The sequence below is a fragment of the Lathyrus oleraceus genome, chromosome 1 (assembly GCF_024323335.1).
Source record: "Lathyrus oleraceus cultivar Zhongwan6 chromosome 1, CAAS_Psat_ZW6_1.0, whole genome shotgun sequence".
Taxonomy (NCBI): domain Eukaryota; kingdom Viridiplantae; phylum Streptophyta; class Magnoliopsida; order Fabales; family Fabaceae; genus Lathyrus; species Lathyrus oleraceus.
This window is the reverse complement of record NC_066579.1, coordinates 76,314,189-76,321,478: the sequence shown is the minus strand read 5'-3', so window position 1 is coordinate 76,321,478 and position 7,290 is coordinate 76,314,189.

The window sequence follows — 7,290 nt, the reverse complement described above, 5'->3', positions numbered from 1 at the left end:
GTGTAGGTTTCACTGACCTAGACTTGACGCCTGAAGGTCGTAATCATAACAAAGCCTTGCACATTACTATGGAGTGCAAGGGTGCTGTTCTGTCTCACGTGTTGGTAGACACCGGGTCGTCCCTGAATGTCCTGCCAAAGCAGATTTTGAAGAAGATTGATGTTGAGGGAGTTGTGCTCACTCCCAGAGACCTTATTGTGCGTGCTTTTGACGGATCCAAACGTTCTGTGTTTGGTGAAGTTACCTTGCCAGTGAAGATAGGTCCCGAAGTTTTCGACGTCATTTTCTATGTTATGGACATTCAGCCCGCCTATAGCTGTTTGTTGGGGCGTCCGTGGATACACGCAGCAGGGGCAGTCTCGTCGACTCTCCACCAAAAACTCAAGTATGTCTGGAACGGTCAGATTGTGACCGTGTGCGGCGAAGAAGAGATTCTGGTGAGTCACCTATCCTCGTTCAAGTATGTCGAGGTAGATGGCGAGATCCACGAAACCTTGTGCCAGGCATTTGAGACTGTGGCGCTTGAGAAGGTAGCTTATGCTGAACAGAGGAAGCCGGGTGCTTCGATTGCTTCGTACAAGCAAGCCAAGGAGGTGGTTGACTCCGGTAAAGCTGAGGGCTGAGGCAAGATGGTAGACTTGCCGGTTAAGGAAGACAAGTTTGGTATTGGATATGAGCCTCTCCAAGCAGAGCAGGGTGTGGGTCCGAGCACCTTTACCAGCGCTGGGCTGATGAATCATGGGGACGTCTTTGCAACCGGTGGTGAAGACTGTGACAGTGACGGTGATTTGGACATCTGGGTCCGCCCTTGTGCACCAGGGGAGTCTATCAATAATTGGACGGCTGAAGAAGTGGTTCAAGTTACTCTTCAGACAGAGTAATTTTCCTTTGTTTTTATCATTTTGCATGAAAACCCTGCGCTCTGCCCAAGGCGTAGTGGTTCATTGTAGGGCCTCATCATGTTTTAATGATTATCATAAATAAAGGACGTTTTGCAATCAAATTTTGAGATATTTGTCTTTCTATTTTCGTTTCACTTTTTTTCAAAATAATAAAAATGGCAATGTTTTTTTGTGACTTTATTGAAATCTTTTTCTAAAAACAAAACATTAAACATGCAGAAGTGATCTTTTGGCATCCACTGTGAACAATCCTGTTATGGCTCAGTACGATTTTAATAATCCCATCTACCAAGCTGAAGAAGAGAGTGAGGAAGACTGTGAACTCCCCGCAGAATTGGTCAGATTGCTGAAGCAAGAGGAAAGGGTCATCCAACCTCATCAGGAGGAGTTGGAGATTGTTAATCTGGGTACTGAGGACGCCAGAAGAGAGATCAAGATTGGGGCTGCTTTAGAAGACTCTGTCAAGAAGAGGCTAATTGAGATGCTAAAAGGATATGTGGAAATATTCGCCTGGTCATATCAAGATATGCCTGGGTTGGACACAGACATTGTGGTGCATCGATTACCCCTCAGAGAAGAGTGTCCGTCGGTCAAGCAGAAGCTTCGCAGAACAAGTCCTGATATGGCTGTCAAAATCAAGGAAGAGGTTCAGAAGCAGTGGGATGTAGGTTTTCTGGCTGTTACCAGTTATCCCCCGTGGGTGGCCAACATTGTTCCTGTGCCAAAGAAGGATGGCAAAGTCAGAATGTGTGTCGATTACCGGGATTTGAACAGAGCGAGTCCGAAAAATGATTTCCCATTACCTCATATTGATGTATTGGTTGATAATACGGCTCAATCCTCGGTATTCTCTTTCATGGACGGTTTCTCGGGCTATAATCAGATCAAGATGGCGCCAGAGGACATGGAAAAGACGACATTCATTACACCTTGGGGCACATTCTGCTACAAAGTGATGCCATTTGGGCTGAAGAATGTCGGTGCTACCTATCGGAGGGCAATGACGACTCTCTTTCATGACATGATGCACAAAGAAATTGAAGTGTACGTGGATGATATGATTGCGAAGTCGCAGACAGAAGAGGAGCACCTGGTTAATCTACAGAAGTTGTTCGACAGATTGGTCAAGTTCAAGCTGAGGCTGAATCCGAACAAGTGTACGTTTGGGGTGAGATCAGGGAAGCTGTTGGGCTTCATTGTCAGTGAGAAAGGGATTGAGGTCGATCCAGCAAAAGTCAAAGCTATTCAAGAGATGCCTGAACCGAAAACGGAAAAGCAAGTCCGTGGGTTTTTAGGGAGGTTGAACTACATTGCAAGGTTCATATCTCACCTAACTGCCACATGTGAACCAATTTTCAAATTACTCAGAAAGAATCAGGCGATCAAGTGGAATGATGACTGTCAGAAAGCTTTTGACAAGATCAAAGAGTATTTACAGAACCCTCCAATCCTGATTCCTCCAGTTCCTGGGAGACCATTGATAATGTACCTATCAGTTACCGAGAACTCGATGGGGTGTGTATTGGGGCAGCATGACGAGTCTGGTCGAAAAGAGCATGCCATATACTACCTTAGCAAAAAGTTTACCGACTGTGAAACAAGATATTCACTGCTTGAGAAAACTTACTGTGCTTTGGCCTGGGCTGCTCGCCGACTAAGGCAGTATATGCTGAACCATACTACCTTATTGATTTCTAAGATGGATCCAGTGAAGTACATCTTTGAGAAGCCGGCTCTCACCGGACGTGTTGCTCGATGGCAGATGATCTTAACAGAATATGACATTCAGTACACGTCACAGAAGGCCATCAAAGGTAGTATCCTGTCAGACTATCTTGCCGAGCAACCGATCGACGACTATCAGCCGATGATGTTTGAATTCCCTGATGAAGACATCATGTATCTAAAGATAAAAGATTGCGAAGAGCCGCTTATTGAGGAAGGACCGGATCCTGATGACAAGTGGACACTGATGTTTGATGGGGCTGTGAATATGAACGGTAACGGTGTTGGCGCAGTGCTGATCAATCCTAAAGGGGCTCATATACCTTTCTCTGCCAGATTGACATTCGACGTCACTAATAACGAGGCTGAGTATGAGGCTTGTATCATGGGGATAGAAGAAGCCATTGATCTGAGGATCAAAACTCTTGACATTTTTGGAGATTCGGTTCTAGTGATCAATCAGGTCAATGGAGATTGGAATACAAACCAGCCACATTTGATTCCGTATAGAGATTACACCAGAAGAATACTGACGTTCTTCAAGAAGGTGAAGTTGTATCATGTCCCCCGGGATGAGAATCAGATGGCTGATGCCTTGGCTACTTTATCGTCCATGATAAAGGTTCATTGGTGGAATCATGTACCATATGTTGCGGTGAATCGACTCGAGAGGCCTGCGTATGTGTTTGCAGCCGAGTCTGTTGTTGTGATTGATGAGAAACCGTGGTACTATGACATCAAGAACTTCCTCAAAACTCAAGAATATCCTGAAGGTGCATCAAAGAATGATAAGAAGACCCTGAGAAGGCTAGCTGGAAGCTTTTACTTGAATCAGGATGATGTGCTGTACAAGAGGAACTTTGACATGGTCTTGCTCAGATGCGTGGATAGACACGAAGCAGACATGTTGATGCAAGAAGTGCACGAAGGTTCGTTTGGTACCCACGCTGGTGGTCATGCAATGTCAAAGAAACTGTTGAGAGCCGGTTATTATTGGATGACCATGGAATCCGATTGTTTCAAATATGCTCGGAAGTGCCATAAGTGTCAGATCTATGCTGATAAGGTGCATGTACCACCAAGCCCGTTGAATGTCATGAACTCGCCTTGGCCGTTTGCCATGTGGGGCATTGACATGATTGGGAAGATCGAGCCTACTGCTTCGAATGGACATCGCTTCATCTTGGTCGCGATTGATTACTTCACCAAGTGGGTGGACGCAACTTCTTTTGCTAGTGTTACCAAACAAGTGGTTTCCCGGTTCATCAAGAAGGAAATCATCTGTCGTTATGGAGTCCCTGAGAGAATCATCACTGACAATGGTTCAAATCTCAACAACAAGATGATGAAAGAGCTTTGCAGAGATTTCAAGATTGAACATCACAACTCTTCTCCTTACAGACCGAAGATGAATGGTGCTGTAGAGGCGGCTAATAAGAATATCAAGAAGATTGTGCAGAAGATGGTCGTAACGTACAAGGATTGGCATGAGATGCTGCCTTTCGCTTTGCATGGGTACCGTACCTCAGTGCGTACGTCGACCGGGGCAACCCCCTACTCCCTTGTGTATGGTATGGAAGCAGTCCTACCAATTGAAGTGGAGATCCCTTCTCTGAGGGTATTATTAGATGTCAAGCTGGACGAAGCCGAGTGGATTCGTACAAGGTTTAACGAGTTAAGCCTTATCGAAGAGAGACGGTTAGCAGCTGTGTGCCATGGGCAATTATACCAGAGAAGGATGAAACGAGCCTTTGATCAGAAAGTGCGTCCTCGGACATTTCAGACTGGTGATCTAGTTTTGAAGAGGATCCTTCCTCCAGGTACAGATAACAGGGGCAAGTGGACTCCTAATTATGAAGGTCCGTATGTTATGAAGAAGGTTTTCTCCGGTGGAGCCTTGATGCTTACAACTATGGATGGTGAAGATTTTCCGTCCCTTGTTAACTCAGATGTAGTCAAAAAATACTTCGCATAAATTGACTCGCTGGACAAAAAGAATAAAAGAGTCCAGGTAAAAATGGGCATCCCGGCGAACCAAAAAAAAACAGAAAGAAAAGGTTCGGGAAAAAATTAGGGATAAAAATGAAAAAAATTGTACACCCGGTAAGTCGAAAACCCGCAAGGGCGGCTTAAGCAAAAAAGGGTATCCCGGTGGATTGAAAACCCGAAAGGGCGATCCAGCCAAAAGAGGGATTAGAGCGAAGACTACAGTCTGAGTTATTTGTACTTCATTACGCTTCATCAGCTGCCATCTCAAAAGATGTGATCGGTCCAGTCAGTCTTCTCAGAAAGCAAGGAGTTGGGAGAAAAACTGATGATCTATGAGTTATAACAGAATTGGGAAACAATGGATGTCGTGTTCACATTGCCATTAGGATAGGTTATTTTCCTTATTGTGCGCAATTACCTCTGTCTAGGAATTGCTTCCCAATGTATTTGCCTTTTCAGACACATTTTCAATCAATAAAAGTCGCTATTCAGATAAATTGCTCCCTTGTTTTTACTTTTACTGTTTTGTTTGCAAAAACGTCCGAATTTTTGATAAACATTGCATATAAAAACATGAAGGCTAAACAATAACGTGCAGAAAGATTAAAACATTTGAAAATCATTTTGAATGTTGAGGACACTTGAGCGTATCTTGTCCATGTATCCCCTGGGGCATCTGTTGTTCCGTTTTGCAGGTCGTCACCTGTGAGCATCCCCAGCATTTATTTCCCAGAACAAAACTTTTCTCCTAGCTGTAGATTGGTTAAGTCTTCCCTAGCGGAGCAATTATTTCTCCAGCAGAGTTCATCCTACCGGTGGGATGGACGGGTTTCAGTATCAGAGTGATATGTGCATCCCCAGCTTGAATCTATTCTACCTGTGGATTGCGCGGGTCATCCCCGGCGGAGTAACAGATATTCCCCAAAGCAGAGTTTGTCCTACCTGAGGTTTGTTTGAGTCTTATCCCCAAAGAGTTGCCTGGTTTATCTTCCCCAGTGGAGCAGTTATTTCCCCAAGCGGAGCTTATCCTACTTATGGATTGGTTGGGATATCCCCAGCAAAGTTGCCGGTCTTGTCAGTAGCAAGTTGCTTTTACTCCCCAGCGAGTTACTTTGTTTTCCCCTAGCGGAGTTGTATTGATGGTTCCCCGGCAGTTTCTTCGTTTTCCCCTAGCGGAGTTGTATTGAAGGTTTCTCAACACAGTCGTCCTTTGTATTCCCCGGCGGAGTTTTCATCATTTTGCATTTTGCATGTAGTAATCATTGCATCCTCAAACTGCATAGCATTTCCATTCCATATGGAGCATTACGCTATAGAAAAATTCAAACATATGCATTCATGTGTTAACCCAACCAGACTGTATCCCCGGCAGAGGCGGACCATTTTATTCAACATCGGTACAGCACGTCTGTTACAGTTGCTTTGACAGCATTCAGAATTGATATCCCCACAGAGGTTTATTTTCTCACCCGTTGGTGACAGAAAGTTTGTTTCTCCCCAGTGAGACTCCCGGCAAGTGGTCAACCTTGCCTTGACATATCTGAGATGTCGTTCTTGTGATACCAGTAAGTGTCATGTCAGCACCCACGTGTGTTTCTTTGTTTGGTGTCGGTAAACATCATCTTTCGATGTTAGTAAACATCGAGTCTCACCCTAGTCATCTGTAAATGTCTGGTCATTTTTTCCGGTAAACATCATCTTTCGATGTCGGTAAACATCGAGTCTCACCCCAGTCATCGGTAAATGTCTGGTCGTCTTTGTTTGATGTCGGTAAACATCATATTTCGATGTCGGTAAACATCGAGTCTTTCCCTCAGTCATCGGTAAATGTCTGATAATCCCCAGCTAGAGATCCCTAGTAGAGTCATCAGTAAATGTCCTATCTGGTTTCCGGTTGCAAGTATTTGTTTTTCTCTTCCCAGTAAATTCTTCCCCAGTCATTGGTAAATGTCTGGTCATTTTTGGATGTCGGTAAACATCATCTTTCAATGTCGGTAAGCATCGAGTCTCATCCCAGTCATCGGTAAATGTCTGGTCATGCTTTGTTTCCTTGTTGATAAAATCAAGATCCCCAGAAGTCGTCGGTAAACGTCTTGTCTGATTCCATTACAAATGTGTTTTGTTCCTCTCCAAGCAGAGATGCCATCGGTAAATGGCCCAGTTTTCTTCGATATCGGTAAATATCGAATTCTCAGTTGCAGCAACCATCGGTAAATGGTCTTGTTGAAGTTGACATCGGTAAATGTCAAGTTGCTTTGAAGCCGCCATCGGTAAATGGTCTTGCTTCCTTTTTGCATCAAAGTTGTTTCCCAGCAGCCATCGGTAAATGGTCCCGCTGAAGTTGATATCGGTAAATGTCAAGTTTCCAGTTTTTAACCATCGGTAAATGGTTTCGCTTTTCTGAAGTTGTTTCCCAGCAGCCATCGGTAAATGGTCTCGCTGAAGTTGATATCGGTAAATATCAAGTTTCCAGTATTCAGCCATCGGTAAATGGTTTCGCTTTTCTGAAGTTGTCGTGTAGTCGTCATCGGTAAATGGCGTGTTTCTTCTCATATCCAGCAGAGTGCAAATTTCTACGGTTCTTTGGTATTCAATCCCTGTTTACCCTGAAAGTCTGACAGCCGTCGCTATCATCCGTTCGGGTTCCCAGCTGATTGAATAGGGGCAGCTGTAG